The 17,863-nt window shown below is 38.4% G+C and overlaps 1 protein-coding gene across 5 annotated transcripts in view; it reads left to right on the top strand.

The window, feature by feature from the left end:
• Nucleotides 1-17,863, top strand: part of NEK11 (NIMA related kinase 11) — a 198,672-nt gene that overhangs the window by 92,486 nt on the left and 88,323 nt on the right. The gene's annotated exons all lie outside the window — the stretch shown is intronic.

The following is a 17,863-nucleotide window of genomic DNA, read 5'->3' as shown; positions in this document are numbered from 1 at the left end:
GGCCTGTGACCACCTTCCATCAGTTCGCCAGAGCTGGGCTGTGACCAGCATCGAAAGCAAAGAAGCTGAGGGGTTTGTCTGTCCTTTCCTATCTTCTCTGTAATAGTGAAGATGAGTTAGAAACTCACACCAGGCGAAAGACATCATTGGCATGGATTAAACGACATCATTAATCTGAGTGCAGCAGTGGAGGACTGTGAATATGCAGCAGTACTGTTTCTCTTTTCTATAAGTTGTTTCCCTGGCCCTTGTAGTTTTAAAGTGAGGAACTGAAGTCAGGCTTTGGAAAATCAACTATTTGAATGTGCAATCATCGGCAGAAAAAAAATGTACTCAGAGCTGTCACCCAAATAGGAGAGATGCATCATAGCCTAACAGTTGAAAACATGAGTTTCAGAGTAAAAAAGCTGGTTGTCAGGGAAGCCTCTGGCAACTTAATCTCTCTAGATCTCAGTTTCTTTATCCGTGAAACAGGAGCAATACCTCCTTTAAGGTTTGTTGTGAAAAACAAACGAGAGTAGGCATGTGAGGTTCTTTTAGTTCAGTATCCAGCACCAAGTAAGAGCCAAAGAAAGGGAAGCAGCTTATGACTCTTCAAGGGGAAGGTCGTGTGCGTGGGGATCTTCCCAATCTTGTATCATTCTCCCCAGTTACTAGAACAAAGTGCTGGGTCATTATAGACATATTCCTTGAATGAATGAATGAATGAATGAATGAATAGATGAATAAATGAATGAAGACTATCAGTCTGGACCTCTGAGAAGCAGATGCCAAGATGGGACTAAAAGTGCAAAGATATTATTAGGGGAACGTCTGCATGAAAGGAAATAGGAAAGTGACTGGAAAAGGCTGAGAGAACCATCAGACCACAGTTCAAGTGAAAAGAGGAGATTCGGTGGTCACGCTCTAGTCTGCTTAGTCAAAGGCAGCCAGGGCATCAGGAAGTCCTTACGTAAAGTCAGCTGTCAGAGGCCTGCCTTAGTAAGTAACCCTGCTGCACACTTGGAAGGCATAGTAGCCTCCGAGAGACTGTAAGGGTGGATTTCAGAGCACAGCAGCTGGGCTCTTGGCCAGTTTGCTTGCTGTATTTGGTGCATCCTCATGGCTGCGCAGTGGTATAACAGCTCTCTCTGGCAGTAGTTGAGTTTTCTTCTCAAACTAAGAGTGAAGATAGTGAAACGTGGATTGAATGGTCATCTCAGCCCAGATTTGCATTTAATGTCATCCTGGTTGAGCTGTTAGAGCTGGTGCTGCCTCCTTCAGAGACTGGCACCTGATGCTCTTTAGATTGGCTTTTGCCAACTTTTAATATGGTGTTTTGGAAGCCGCCTGGTAACAGACATCATTGACAAAGATGTATATCAGTTGGATTTGTACTTTAGAGTCTTTTCAGGCATTTCTTTAATATGTGATTTGTAATTTTCCACAAATAGAATTGGGAAGCATAGAGACGTGGGCCTTTCTTTCCAAGAATATAAAAGCGAGAGTTAGGCCAGTGAGTAGCACGATTTGATGTGATCTGCTTGTGCTCTGCTGGAGGACAGGGCCATTGCTATTTGCAAAGAGGAAGCCTCAGGCCAGGACATTGAGCGGGTGTTCTAGAATCAAGAAATCTGGGCCCAGGCTCTGGGTTTCAAGTAGGAAAATTACTTATTACTCACTTTATGGATGAGAGCCAATGATGTTGCACAATCTGTGCAAGGACTCGAGAGCTCCTGCTTTCTAGCGCAGCGCTCTTTCCACGTCCGTCAAAGAGTGTGTGTGTGGAGGTGGTAGGTGAGAGCAATGGATTTGCGGGAACCAGACAAGCTCGTCAAATGAACAGGGCTTTCAAAAGACAGAGATTCCTGGTGTGTCTCAAGGCTAACAATTGTAAACTGTAGTAGCCTACTTACCCCTTACATCAGCCCTGCCACAGGTTCCGGCTGCTACCAGGAAACTCAAGCTGGTATCCTGCTTACCTCTACTATTGTCTTCTGTCATGGAGGTTTCAGTATGGTAGACCGTAGACTGGTGGTGAAAATGGTGAATTCTATTCTTTTGATCACCTTCTAGCATGAGCTATGAGAAAATACAACTTAGATGTCTAATAATAAGCTGTAAGATCCAAAACACATGGTACTTTTATTTGGGCCAAAAGCCTTGTAAAATATTATAAACATTTTTTCCTTATTTTTTCCTCTTTGTAAATTGATATTTTCTAAATTTTATTCTTTCTTAAATATTAAGTTGCAAAGGAAGACTTAGAACTATGAAAATGTAACTTTGCACTGACCGAGTGGAAGAATCCACAAGATGACCAGTGACCACATAGCTTAATCATGAAATTCTGAGGCATGAGACTTTAATTTGTTTATGAATCAATAAGTGATTCATTGTTTTCTCCATTCCTTTTGCCTTTTAGAAGACTTGATTTCAAATTTTCAGTTCCCAGAGGGAGGTTTTATGTGTTTCTTTTTTACCTGCATGTATATGGAAAATAAAGTTACACAGTTATTTTTTTTTTAAGCTCCTACACCAAATGTTTACTCAGTCTTTGATATTGAATTGGAAAATTCCCTCTGGGGTATAAGGAGTTATTTGCAGAGAAAGAAGACAGGCTAAGACATTATTTACATTTGATATGCATTTAGTTGACTATAGCTAATTTAATCTAGTCAAAGTTATAGATAACCATTTTAATCAAATGAGAAAGCATAACTGGAAAATTAAAGAAATTATCCCTACTTAAATCCTTATATGTAATGCTGATGATTTTTTGTACATTATTAATCTCTGCCAGGTACTTTATTGTACTCTAGCCTTATCTCAGCAACTCACAGCTGAGTTTCGGAATAGCATTTCTTGCAATAGCCTGAGACGTGTGATCCCCAAGCTGACTCAGAACATGACTCTCAACCCAATCACTCACATGTGGAGGCTGCACCGGAGTAGTCCCTAGCTGCCTACCACAGCTGCTACCTCTTAATTTCCTTTTCAGCCACTCCATAAGCGAGTCCTGAGCACCTTCCCTGTGCTCAGAGGAAGCTCTGACTCATGGTGGTCATACTTTCCTTGCCCGTAGGAAGTCTACCGAACCTTTCTAGTTGTGGGCTGCTCTCCGACTTATGGTGTCATCCCTTCCTTTTAAGTGCCCAAGTAGAAATAAGGTGATTTGAACTTTGTTAGACAATGATGTATTTTTGTCGTTTTAATTTTAGAAAAGAAAACATCTACTGACTCTGCGATGCCACTTATAGATAGTTACCTAAGAGAAATGAAAATATGCCTACCAGAGATCTGTATACTATAACTGTTCTTAGCAATTTTATCCAGAGTACCTTAGAAACAGTTCAAGTGTTAGTCAATAGGTAAATGAATAAACTTGTAGTTTATCCATGCAATGTAATACTATGTGGCAATATTAAGGAATAAACTGCAGTACACATAGTAATATGGATGAGTATCAAAACCATTATGCTGAGTGAAAGAAGCCTCAGAAAAAAGAATGCATATTGCATAATTTCATTTGCATTAAATTCTAGAATGAGAAGCACTTGTCTATAGTGGGGGAAATGAGGCCAGGGGTTGCCTGGGGGTCATGGTGGTGAGAATTGACCCCAAACGATCACAAGGGAAACTTTTTTAGTGATGGAAAAGTTCGATACCTTGGTCATGGTGATAGTTACCCAGGTCTGTAATTTGTCAAAACTCATTCAACTCTATACTTCAAATGAGTGCATTTTGTTGTCTATAAATTCTACCTCAATAAAGTTGATAAATAAAAGACACAGATAAGATATCCAGAAGAAAAAGAAAGGAAAAAGAAAACATCATGAATAATGCCCATTGGTCTTTGTTTTAGCTAACAATTGGCTGAGAGAGACTTGGGTGAAGTGGTTGAGATAAAGAACAGCTAGGAAGGTCTCTCGATGCTGCTTGGAACACAAAGTCCTTACTCCTGAAAACAATCACAGGGTTTTCGTCTGATGTTAACTGAACATCATTGTCTTCCACAGTGAGTGCCCACAGTGTTTTGGGGCTTCTCTCAGGAGGAAAATTGGCTATTGAAAGATGAGTGGCTGGCGTCCCGTGTTGCCTCTCTTCAGTCTTTACAGTGGGAGGGGTTGCTCTGGTGTGGCAGGAGACCCCCCCCCCCCAGCAGGTCCCATGAAAGCAGCCTGTGTACAAAAGAACAAAGGGTGATAGCCCAGACTCTAAACCCCAGCCCAGACAGAGAAGCTGGTGGAGCTGCCTGGCTCGTTCGTCCTCAGGAAGGACCAAATCTATATTCCTGGATGTCCCATCGCTTTCAGAGCTTTAGATGTCTGAAAGACTTGACTTAGAAATATAAACCGACGGTGGTTTTGTCTCATATTTTCATCACATGTTCCACTGAGTTCTTTTTGTGCTTCCATCTGACTCCCATGTTTACTCCCGCAGTCACTCCCTAATTTTCTGAGCTCTAGAGGATAATTAGAATGAATCTAATATTGATTGAATGAAGATGTGCTGATTCTCCACCCTGAGGCATATTTAATAATTTAGAGTGTTCCTTCCGCATGACAAGCTGGGTAGGTGCTTCTAACTGGAATTTAAAAGATTATATCTAATATGAAAAATTAAAGGGGATGCAGAAAAACACCTGCCCAACCAGACACTTTGCTGTCGTGTTCTAAGCAGGCATAACAGAAATAAGAGGAAAATCAGTCCCCAGAACATCAGTTATTCATAAAGAAAGTCAGCACCCGTGAGCCTCTCAAAATAAGTTTCTCACTTAGGAAAGTTGTATGTGATTCCAGGGTCCATCCCTTAGCTAAATATAAATTATATGGTAATTATTAAACTAAAGGTGCAGCTAGTTGGTCAGAGAGGATCCTTAAGTGACCTTGCTTGGACTGTCATGTTCAGGTTTAGAATTAATCGATTGAACAGAAAATTAAATAAGCATCAATCATGGCTTTAAAGTAGGATACAAAATACAGTAGACTAAAACCTCACGTAACACGTGCTGCAGACAGACAGCATTTTGGACATGTTGTGGTATGGGTTCCCTTTAGTTGATGAAATTATTTTCCATGTGTGCAAGTTTCACAGTTGTACTCAGGGCTCATGCACCCACCACCTGGAGAGTATCCTCAGGATGCTCAAAGGAAGCTACACTGCCTTTGAAAATGAATACGGCTATGTTAGATAGTGTCTGCTTCCAGTCAAATAGCCATCTTTGATTCATATGCTAATTTGTTGTTGAAGTGATTGAAATGTTTTGCTTTGGTGTTTAGGCCAGACTTTAATTTAGGTATTAGTGATAGGCATTTAACTTTGTCCTCTCTGATCTTTGTAAAGGTGCTTTATGTTTTGTTTTGTGGCATTGAAGGCCATATCAATATCAACCACCTCCTAAATTCACTTGTCAAACTCCTTCATTTTTTTGAGGGAAAATAGCACCTCTCCAGAAAAGAAACCTTTCCAGGGAGGTACAGTATATCTAATACCCTTTGTCACTTGTGACCAACAACATTTTCCAACTTCTCTTTTTCTCTTGCTTAAAAAAAAAAAATCAAAATAGAAAAATAGGAAACCTATAACAAGATCCAAAATGATTATCATGTTTTATAATAGTATGTCTATGTGCGAGCAGTATAAGGAATTCGACTTATTCTAAAGAAGTCATTTTTTTATGTGTCTGTCTGCAGAAAGTGTGTTTGCGATGCTGCCATTATTTGCAGCTCGCCATTTAGTCTTGTCTCTGAGGTTGCCAGCTGGGTTCTTCATAAATTCATCTTATCATTCTATGCATAAGTGTCCACATGTAAGAATACAGTTTTGAGTGTGTAGCGTAACTCTGCATACCCAGCTTCATAGCTAACCTTAATCAACCTTTCCTCCTAACTCAGTGACTTGTTCGGGTTTCTCTTTCTGGCTTTAAATTATTAATGGGAGTTACTTCTTACTGTTAAATGTTATCTGGCTGAGGATATACATGTACATGAGTTTAGGATATTTGTAATTTCTCACTGCATTTTGCACCTGGGTTTTTAAGTTTATAGAGATCAAAGTGATTTTACTATTTTTATCTCTCAGGTTAATTTCTCCTTTGAATCTAGGAAAAGTGAACAAACCTTGTTCCTCTCCCAGCTTACCTCTACATGGCCTGTATTCCTGGCTCCAAATAGCATAGAATTAAATTAACTCCTCCTCCTTCCCTCTACTCTCCACCTTGCAACAACCCTATTTTAAGATACAATAATTTGACAATTTATGTAAGCAGTCGCTTATAAACACATCGTCTGCAGTTATATAATTGCCCTCCTTTTATTTGTGAGCATACACATTTTGAACAAGACTTAACTTTATGTATTCATGGCACCCTGGGTGAGGAATTTTATTGGTATACTCAAGAGGGCTAGGAAGTGACTGCTGGTTAAGAAAAAGCAAGTTACGGAAAAAGAAATGTCTTATTGTTTCCCTTGGCCCCATAAGCTCTGTGTCATTGGAGAGTGGGTCAGTGCCCTGACTGTGCTAACGTGTTCACAGGCCGCGTTCTCACCCATTTCCAGAACTCCATCATTCTTTGGAGCCATCTCGATGTTATTCCACACCTCATCTCCTTCTTTTTACTCTCGGTAAATCATATGCCTACAATCACTGATCTCTCAGTTAAAAATTCCACCCAGTAGGCATTATAGGAAAAGTATACGTTTCCTGTTATAGTGACGATATTCATGTTTCACATTTGATGGCACCCCTGAGAAGTACTCGCAGTATAAGAGTGTGTCACGGCACAGCAGCTGAGAGCCAACAGGCCAGTCCCTTGCTACTCCAAGCATGGTCTGAGGACCAGCATCACTAGCATTCTGAGAACTTCTTAGAAACACAGAATTTCAGACCCCACCCGGGAATGATTGGATCAGTAGATGCACTTTTAACAAAATCGCAGTGATTCATTTGCACATTAAAGTTTGAAAAGCACTGAGCTAGACTCTAAGCTCAGCGAGAGCATGGGCCATGCCCGTCTTGATCATCATTTTATTCTCACCTGCTGACGCAGTCACTGCCTCTGAATTGATGCTTGGTAAATATTGGTCGAATGAATGACCTGACCTAGGGGAAAATTTCTATAATGCTTTTTGTCATAAATACTATATATTTCTCACAGAGGTTAATTTAGTTGAGGAAGTGATAGGATAACAAGTTACCAGAAAAGGCTAATCCGTATGCATTGGTGTTCACATATAACTTTTTTCATCTTATTTGTTAAGGAAATAGTAATCTAATTATACCAGATGGATACTAGAAAGATGAAAAATAAAGGAGGAGTTTTGGACACATGGGAATAGAAATCCTCTGTGCATGTTTTGAGTCCCCTGGCCATTGCCTCTCTCTTTGTACATAACTCTACATTTAAATTATCTCTTAAGTAGGCCACCAACAGTGAAACAATATGATTTCTTCTTCTGCAATAACTGTAGGAAAGCATTTAGTTTAATAGAAGTGGTCACGTCACCATAAGGTAATTCTCCCAGACTCCTTAGTGTATTTGCTAAATGTACACATTAATGGCAATAAAGGGGTTTTATAAAGTATAATCTGTGTTACAGGTGCACACTTGTCTTTTTTGTTTACAGCAGCTTAGTCTCTCCATGGAATCCATGACAGCACTTTATATATGAGAGATCATGAGCAAACACTGGTTGGTAAATGACTCTTTGTTTTTTAACACGCTTGGTAGGGCTGCTCTGTGAAAAGACTTTTCTTAGTGGTGGTATCATTTGGGTCCCCTGGGAAGCAGACACTGTGAGTTAGAAGGACAAGAAATGTATTGAGGTTATTTCTGTTGCAAGAATAATGGGGGTGAGCGTAGGGAGAAAGAGTCTTCAGACTGTGATGCAGCCCTGCCACCTAGAAAAGGCACACAGGAAGGAGAAGTGTATAGGAAGAGCCTCAGACTTCACTGAAGCCCTGAGACAACCTCGGTCGGACTTCCCTTAGAGGAATTACACATTGGGCAGAAATGCTGTGCCCTGCTATCCAGACCAGCTCAAATGCTCAACAGATTCTCAATGCTGCAGTCGGAGGCTTTCAGCTCACTGAATGCCTTGCAGCTGTTCAGCAAGTTCTCGGCAGGAGAACTGAGAGGCCCAACTCCATAGATGCCACAGTGGTAATTTGAGTCATTCCATATGCTTGAGATAAATAAAGTAGTATTTTGATAAACAGTCTATAATTCAATACTTTTCTCTGACTTAGAGTAACCTTACCTTCAATATGTTCAAAGTAAGAATGACTGGAACGTCTAGAATATCCATAGATATTTCACAAAACTGTACTAGACTGGCAGCCACTGCTGTACTTGAAGGAGGTTTGGAGCCAGACTTTATCTTTTTCCCACTTCTGCCATTTAACAGCTATCTGAACTTGGGCAAAAAAAAAAAAAAAAAAAAAAAAAAATTAATATTTTTGGGATTAAGAATGAATTAGATGGTAGACAAAGAGCTTAGCAAAGTACATGAATCATACGAAGTACACAACAATTTCTTACTAAAAAAATGCAGTGTCAAAGCAAGTTGTAATATTTTCTCAAGTTCCACATAAGATCTTTGAATTGGTTCTGAATAATATTTCAGTTTTTAACCACCCAGGAGGCCTTCTGATTATAGTTTATAAGCACCTCTACTATACGAATTAGGTATGATTTGGAATACTTTAACTTGCTATAGTTTTTGCATTTATGAGAAATGTAAAGTCACTCAGTTTGGTTAGTTCCATCGGTCAAATTATGGTCTTAATTATGTCCATCTGGGCCTGTTAGTGTAACACCAAGAAAAATTATCTTCTTTGTCAAGTCTCTAGGTAGCTCATGTGTGTCCTCCTATTGGTGGGTCTGCGATGTCACTGTTACACTCAGAGGTAGAACCTGGGACCAAGTCCTTTCTTTAGAAGATGCTCTTTTGCCAGCCATCTTGAGCCTGTAAACTGGCAGCTAAAATTTTTAGCTATTTTCTCCAAATACATTATAAATGTAAATATATTTTACACTAAAAAGCATAACAAGAGTAAGAATATACATTAGTTTTTCCACTGTAGTCTCATTTGGGATTTAGGCCAAATGCAATAGGACAAAATATAGAGCTTCACAGGAATCACTATGAATTTTGCAATGGAAATATTCAGGTAATGCATGCAGTTATTTTAATGGAACTCTGCTTTGAGTCTGTAATGAAATCAGGAAGTTTGTCTGATACATAGGGATTTATTCTGCACTCTGCCTTAGAGGCTGTATGTGCAAATGACTTCTTGATTTTAGCTTTCTTACAGCATAGATTTCTAAGATAGGGGAAAGTCTATGCCCATTTCAAATGAATGTATGATTTTGCTTCCCTTAGGGCTGCACATGGAATTAGAATATTCCAGATATGATTGTATGTGCATAGTTAAATTATTTGATTCTTACCACAAATCTGGTGAGATAGGCAGGCTATATTTATCTTAAAAGAAGAGCATGCTCAAGAAGTGGCATAGTGACTTTTTTGAACTATTTTTTGACTACTGTATGTTGTAAACAACTATAAAGTGTCTTCAAACTTTTCTGAAATTTGTAAGAGATTTTCTTAAGATTTAATTGGAACAGATTCTAGACTACCCTAATAATAATAGAATTCTCATTCCTTGTTTTAGTGAGAGCCCTGGTTAGAGGATCATTATTGGTTATTTCTTGGGTCTGCCCCTGGAGTGGGTTATGCCTGTGATGCTATTTGTCTTATCCAGATGGTGGAGGGTTTGCAATGGCTGCTCTGATGAAGGGAAGGTTGGATGTGACCCCCCACTTTGAGAGGACAGGGCTCAGGTTTGTCCATGCTCAGAAGTCAGCAGGTCTTAATAATCTGAGCCAGGCTATGTCAAACAGAGGCTGGGGATGGCCTCCTGGCTACTCAAGGTGACTTTGGTTGCATGTGTTCTGAGTCCAGCCTTTTTAATTGGGCTGCTTATCAAAATCCTTTATGGACTCTCAGAGCCTATTATATTCATCTCCTTCTAATCTCGTGTTCAATGGTATCATGTGAGTAGCTTGAAATTAGCTATAGTGAGAGTATTTACACCAGGGAAATTGGCAAATGCTGCTAATCAGGGCTTCTCTTTCCCCAACAGCCAGTTGCTAAACATTTATCAGCACGCCACTGGCAGAGTCCACTTCCAGAGCTTCTGATTCAGTAAGTCTGGGATAGAGCTCAAGAATTTGCATATCTAACAAGTTCCCTGGTGATGTTGCTGCTGCTGATTTGAGGAGCACACGTGAAGAACAATTTGTCTAGAACTGTGCTGTCCATAGCCACTAGACACATGTGGTTATTTAAATTTGAATTTTAATTACAGTCATGGACTGCATAATGATATTTTGGTCAACAAAATGCCACATATTCGACAATGGTCCAGTAAGATTATAATGGAGCTGAAAAATTCCTATTACCTGGTGACATCATAACCTATGAAAAGTCCCAAAGCAATGCATTACTCATGTGTTTGTGGTGATGCTGGCATGCAGAAACCTACTGTGGAAAAAAAGCCTACTGTGCTTCTGGTCATATAAAAATATGGCACATACAATTATGTATAGTACATAATACTTGATAATTATAATAAATGACTATATTACTGGTTTGTATAGTTACTATATTATACTTTGAATCATTATATTAGAATGTACCCTTTCTATTTATTAAAAGAAAAAAGTATTCTTTAAAACAGTATGCCATAGCTTCATACATCTGGTGTCTCTTGATGGTATCATTTTCTCTTGCACTTGATTTAATCTCACGTTGTTTTGTACAGGCTTGTAGTTTAGGAGCAAAAGGTCCTCCAGGTTTGTGTAAGTGCACTCTGATGTTCGCACAACAATGGAATCACCTAATGACACATTTCTCTGAATATGTTGTTGTCACTAAGCAGCACATGACTGCAGTTAAAATTAGACAAAGTTTAAAAATCTGTTCCTCATTCCCATTAGTCACATATCAAGTGCTGAAACTAATACAATGTTACATTCCAATTATATCTCAATAAAACTGGAAGGGAAAAGAATCTCATGTGGTTAGTGGCTACCATATTGGACAGCACACTTCTAGAACATTTCATCATCACAGAAAAGCCCTATTGGGCAGCAATGCTCTAGGATAAAATCTTTACACCTAAATTTTTTTTGAAGTTCCAATTCCAGCAGGAAATTGACTGATTGAATAGTCACTACAATTATTAAATGTTGACTTTATATTTCAACTGTCTGAAAATCAAATTCGCAAAAATTTATTTTCCTCATTTTCTTGTTCTTCTTTGGGAAATACTGACAACATGTATTAATAACCCTTTTATATATATATACACAAGGACATTGAGGTGCAAAGAGGTAAAGATGAAAGAGTTATTGTTGAACTGGCACCCTGCCCCAAATGCGTAACATTTTCAGTCTAGTTATTTTCTCCTAAATAGAAGAAATGATTACAGGTATTTGGTCTTGTTCCTGCCTCCAGATTGTATCAGGGTCCAGTACAATGAAGCCATTACACTGCCTCAGACTAAACGTATGGCAGGCGAAAGCCCCAGCGGTCTTTCATACTTTACGTAATAACCATCCCCTCCCAACCAGTGTAGGACACAAATGGCATTTATTGAAAACCAGTTAATCGTGTTAATGATTGGAAGTGTTCAAACTCGTAGATTACACAAGACTAAAGAGGGAATAGAATTTAATTAGAGGTGAAGGGTTGAGTGAAATAGTTAATAGTCATTAGTGACATCTGTGGAGCAAGTTACCAAAGCTGAGTTAGTGAGGCTTACACAGACAGGTGGAGGCCTGAGAGTTGGACCAGGAAGGAGCTAGCCTGGAATGCCATTACATGTCCATGTGCGTGTGCGTGTGCGTGTGTGTGTGCGTGTGCATGTGCATCTGCTATTGGGCGATGGTCTGTTTATCACATAGCCTGGCACATAGAAGCTTCCTTTGTGAGTTCCCATCTCCAAAATGCTTGTGTGGTCTAAACAATATCTTCTTATTTTGGTTCCTATGTGACTGAAATTTTATGTTCTTTGTAGTGGTCAAAAAAAAAAAAAAAAAGCCAGGGGTGTTTCTTTTTCTTCTGAAAGATTTATTATGATTGACTTTATTTTCTCAAGTGGAAGTTTGCCTCTCTCAGCTTCAAAAGCTTTTGCCTTGTCTGGTCCTGTAGAAATCACTTCAAAATCACCTGTTTTCCCCCTTTTTTCTAAGCTTCTTTTTAGGAATCCTGGAATTCTTTCTTTTAGGAATTTCCCACTGCCATTATCCTTGTACCTTTGTAGGTACCATTCTGTCCTTATAACCTTCTATCCTTCTTGCTACTAGGCAGTTGCCTTTTACATCTCTCAGCAAAGCTTTCTGTAGGAGAGGGCTTGAAAAGGGGTTCAGAGCATATAAGGTACTCAGGGCTGAGACTTATAGATAAGTTGATCAAGTGAGGCTGAGGCATAAACTCTATCTCCTTCAAAATTTAACATGGACTAGAATTTTTTTAAAAGCAAAAATTCATTAGCAGCAAATAAACGAGGATGGGCTATCACCACATTTATCCATTCAACTAAAAACTACTGATCAAGCATTTACATGTGCCCAGCATTCTCTATGCACTGAGGATTCAGGAGGGACAAAGTGGACAAAAATCCCTGCCTTCATGGAACCCACATTTAACTGCGGGGATGGACAATAAATGAGATGTATGCAAAATATGTAGTATTTTGGAAAATTGTGAGTACTCAAGAGAACAAATAATGCCAGAAGGGGGATAGAAAGTTTCAGGGAGGGGTTGAAATTTTAGATGGACCAAGAAAGTGAATTTTGAATAAAGACTTGAAGAAAGTGAATAAGTAAGCCATTAAGTATCTTGGGCTAGGGCGTTTGAAATAGAGGGGACGTCCAGTGCCAGACCATAAAGCAGGAGTGTGCCTGTGGTGTTCAAGGAACAACAAGGTCCCTGGACTGCAGTGAGATGGGTGAGAAAGAGAGAAGTAGAAGATAAAGTCAGATCATGGAGAATATGGCCAAATAGGTCATTGTAGGACGTCGGAAAGTTTTGACTCTGAGTAATGTGGGGCAGGTTTTGGAGGGTTTTGGCAGAGGAGCAACTTGAATTGTAGCATGTTTTAGCAAGATTATTATGACTACCGTGTTGAGGATATGCTGAGGGGAGCAAAACTAGAAGCAGAGACCAATTACTGCAGTAATCCAGGAAAGAAGTGATGATATTTGGACTAGCGTGGCAGTGATGGGGTGATGGTGAGAAATGGTTAAGTTCTGGATATTGTTTTGTGGCTATTGCTGATAGGATTTCTGCCACAAAAGAGGTAGAGTGAGAATGAAAGAGTAAAGTTAAAGATGACACTAAGGCTCTTGGCCTGGGTTTTGAAAGAATGAACTTGCCCCTCAATGAGATGGGGAAGACTTGGGGGTGGGTCTTTCTGGAAGATAGTTGGAAACATGAGCGAATTCAAGGATCGAAGCACCTTTAAACTCCTTGTGATTAAATACAGGTAATTAAGAATGAAAAGATAGGGGGATAGGGGAGAAGGCTCAGGGGATTGGCAAAAAGTGCTGAAGGAGATTAAGAGGTACAATTTTCCAGTTATAAAAACATTTAAATCACAGGAATGTAATGTACAGCACAGAGAATATAGTCAATAATATAATAACTGGTGACAGGTTACTAGACTTGTCATGGTGATCACTTCCTAAGGCATATAGATGTCAAATCACTATGTTGTACACCTGAAACTAATATAATATTGTATGCAAACTATACTTTAATTTTAAAAAGAATGAAAAGAGAAGATGTGGTAAATAGGATAAATGAAGTGCTAGAAGTCAATAGAATAATGTCCACAAATATGAGGTTAAAGTATAACCAAATAATTTCACATGCTGCTAAATTGTCCTTTGAGTAAGAAGTAACAAGAGATAGACACTCTTAGGCTTAAAAGAATATAAAAAGTATAACACCCAGGCAGTCTTTTGAAAATAACTACTGATAGTTTAAAAAACAAATCAAAATTAAGAACTCGGGAATAAAGAAGCTATGGTAAAAAGGTTGCAGGTAAACTGAATCTCTTAATTCAGGGTAAAATTCCAAGATAACCTCCCTATTATAAAGTTTAAGATCTCTGGAAATTATGGTTTCAGAAGAAAATATAATTAATATAAAAATTACAAGCCTTAATATAAAAGCAACATATAACTAAAATTGAAAAAAGCCTTACTGTTTTAACTTTCTTATCAATACAACCAGAAAGTCAACTGATAGTTATCTAAAGTGAAACCCATAGCTATTAAAGGCATAATGATCCCAGCCTCCACACATTTTTTTATAATGGTTATTTTTATCCTCAAAGAGATATTTTAGTAACATATCTTTTGTGGTAAAGAGACACTTATCTGAAATTTAACAATTACTCAATTTTAGTTCTTGATTGTTTCAAGTAAAATTCCTTTAATACCTAGAAAAAAATACTATAATGCTTTTATATTTCTTCTGTAACAGGTTATCACAGACACATGGTTTATACAAGTTTATTACCTTATAGTTCTGGAGGTCAGAAGCCCTTCTGGAGGTCAGAAGTCCAAAATGGGTCTTGCTGGGCTAAAATCAAGGTGTCAGCAGGCAGCATTCTTTTTGGAGGCTCTAGAGGAAGGGTCCCCAACCCCAGAGCCAGAGACTGGTACCAGTCCATGGCCTGTTAGGAACCGGGCCACACAGCAGGAAGTGGGTAGAGGCGAGCAAGCTAGCTTCATCTGTATTTGCAGCCGCACCCCCGCGCCAGCATCGCCACCTCAGCTCCACCTCAGATCATCAGGCATTAGATTTTCATAGGAGCACCGGTCCCTGGTGCCAAAAAGGTTAGGGACTGCTACTCTTGAGGCCTTGCCTTTTCCAGTTTCTAGAGGCTGCTGGCATTCCTCCCCTTTCTCCATTTCAAAGCCAGCAATGTTGGGCCAAGTCCTCCTAATGCTGCTGTCTTTCTGGTATTCTTTCTTCTGTGCTTCCTGTTCCATGAAGGACCTTTGTGATTATATAGGCAATCCAGGATAATCTCCCTGCTTTAAAGTGCTCAGATTAGCAACCTTAATTACCCTTTCTCATACAGGTAATGTATTCAAAACTTCCAGGGCTTAAGACATGGATATCTCTGGGAAGCCATTATTTCTGCCTATCACAAATATTCTCACTGTTGATAAAAATATAACTTTTTAAGAAAGAAGGACAGTGTTTTCAACAAATGGTGCTGGGGAAACTGGATATCCACATGCAAAAGAATGAACCCTTATCTTATATCATATGCAAAATTAACTCAAAATGGATCGAAGACCTAAATGTAAAAGCTAAAAGTATAAAACTCTTAGAAAAATACATAGGAGAAAAGATTCATGACATTGGACTTGGCAGTGATTTCTTAGATACAACACCAAAAGCACAGGCAACAAAAGAAAGGTTAAATAAGGTGAGACTTTATCAAAATTGAAAACTTTTCTTCATCAAAAGAACACTATCAACATAGTATAACAAGGCAACCCACAGAATGGGTGAAAATATTTGCAAAGCACATATCTGACAAGGGATCGATATCCAGAATATATAAAGAACTCATAAGACTCAACAACAACAGAACAACCGAATTAAAAATAGGCAAAGGATTTGAATAGACATTTCACTGAAGAGATACAGAAAGCCTATAACACATGAAAAGATGCTCAACATCACCACCCATTAGTAAAATGTAAATAAAAACCACAACATCCCAAATTTCACACCCACTAGGATGACATATACATATATATACAGAAAATGATGTTAAGTATGTGGAGAAATTGAAACTCTTGTGCACTGTTGGTAGAGATGTAAAATGGTACAGCTGCCGTGGAAAACAGTATGGTGGTTCCTCATAAAATTAAACATGGAATTAACATATGATCCAGTAGTTCTACTTCGGGGTATATACTGAAAATAATTGATAGCAGTGACTCAAACAAATATTTGTACATCCGTGTCATAGCAGCATTATTCACAGCAGTCAAAATGTGGAAACAACCCAAATGTCTATTCATGGATGAATGTGTAAACAAAACGTGTATGTATATATATATATTTTGTTTACACATTATATATAATACAATATTTTTCCACCTTAAAAAAGAATGAAATTCTGATACATACTACAACATAGATGAATCTTAAGACATACTAAATGAAATAAGCCAGACGCAAAAGGACGGAAATTGTTCCACTTAAATGAGCTACTCAGAGAGTCAGATTCATAGAGACAGAGAGTAGAATGGTGGTCGTTAGAGGCTGGGAGAAGAGGGAAATAGGGAGTTATTGTTTAATAGGTTCAGAATTTCAGTTTGGGTGGATTAAAAATGTGGTGATTGTACAACAGTGGGAGTGCACTTCATGCCACTGACTTTACATTAAAATGGTTAAAATGGTAAGTTTTATGTTATGTATATTTTATTACAATAAAAAGCTAGTTAAAGCTATAAAGAGAATTTGGAGTCAGGCTATGTAAGATCTTTAGTAAGTAAACCTATGAAATAGAAATTTTTATCACATGAGGACGAGAAGCCATTGAAAGGTTTTGAGCAGAATGAAAATGGTAACATCCATTTGTAGGCTACGTACCCTGAAAACATTTGACATTGACTATCCCTAAATCCCATATGCCATAAGGAAGATAACAGTGTCTCCATGTGATTAATTTACTTTTTAACTTTTTATTTTGAAATAATTTTAGACTTACAGAGAAGTAGTGAAAAAAATACAGTGAGTTTCTGTTTACCCTTCACTCAGCTTCCTTAATGTTAATATCTTAACTCACTGAAGTACAAAAATCAAAACCCAGAAAAGTAATGTTGTATAATATTATTGACTAAATACAAATCTTATTTCCTACCAGATTTACCAGTTTTCCCCCCAATGCCCTTTTTTTGTTCCAAGTTCCGTTTCATTGCTGTGTCTCCTTAGTCTTTGCCAATTTGTGACATTCCCTCAGTTTTTCCTTGTCTTTCATGATCTTGATGCTGTTACTGAGTACTGGCTGCTTATTTTATAGCACATCTCTTGACGTGGGTCTGTCTGATGCTTTCTCAAAATTAGATCGAGGTTTCATATTCTGGGTGAGACTACCACGGAAGTGATGTGTCTCTCTCAGTGCATCATATGAGGTAGAGTACATGATGTTGGTTTGCTTTATTAATACTGGCATTAACCTTGATCACTTGCATAAGGTGATATCTTCCTTGTAGATGGTGTCTCTCTTGTAAACTTATCATTAAAAAAAAATTTGTAATTGGCAAATATCTTGGGGGAGACAGTTTGAGAATATCACCCACATTTTAGGTGAGGCAACTAAGATTCAGAGAGGTTAAATGGCTCACACAAAGTCACACAGCTAGGAAGAGGCAAGGCCTGGGTTTGATATTAGTTTTGCCTGACTCAGAAGTCCATATTCCTCCCACTGCCTGTTTGAGGAAGTCGTCGTCAGGAATGATGTACAAAAGAGGAGACACGGCCCAGAGCAAGGGGGTCCAGCTATTGAATAAACCCTGGGCTGACAATTTTCAAACTTTTTGGCCACAACTTTTTAACACTTTCACACTCTTAAAAATTATTCAGGACACCAAAGAGATTTTGTTTATGTGGTTATAACTATAAATTCATATTGTATTAGAAAATAGAACTGAGAATTTTTAAACATTGTTGAAAAATAACAGTAATAAACCTACTACATAACAGAAATAGCATTTATTATGAAAATTATCATTTTGTTTTACAAGTGATTATTTCTCCACATATTAAATTCCTATTTA

The sequence above is a fragment of the Rousettus aegyptiacus genome, unplaced genomic scaffold (assembly GCF_014176215.1).
Source record: "Rousettus aegyptiacus isolate mRouAeg1 unplaced genomic scaffold, mRouAeg1.p scaffold_m13_p_4, whole genome shotgun sequence".
Taxonomy (NCBI): Eukaryota; Metazoa; Chordata; class Mammalia; order Chiroptera; family Pteropodidae; genus Rousettus; species Rousettus aegyptiacus.
Note: the sequence above shows the minus strand (reverse complement) of the source record. Positions and strands in the feature narration are given on the sequence as shown.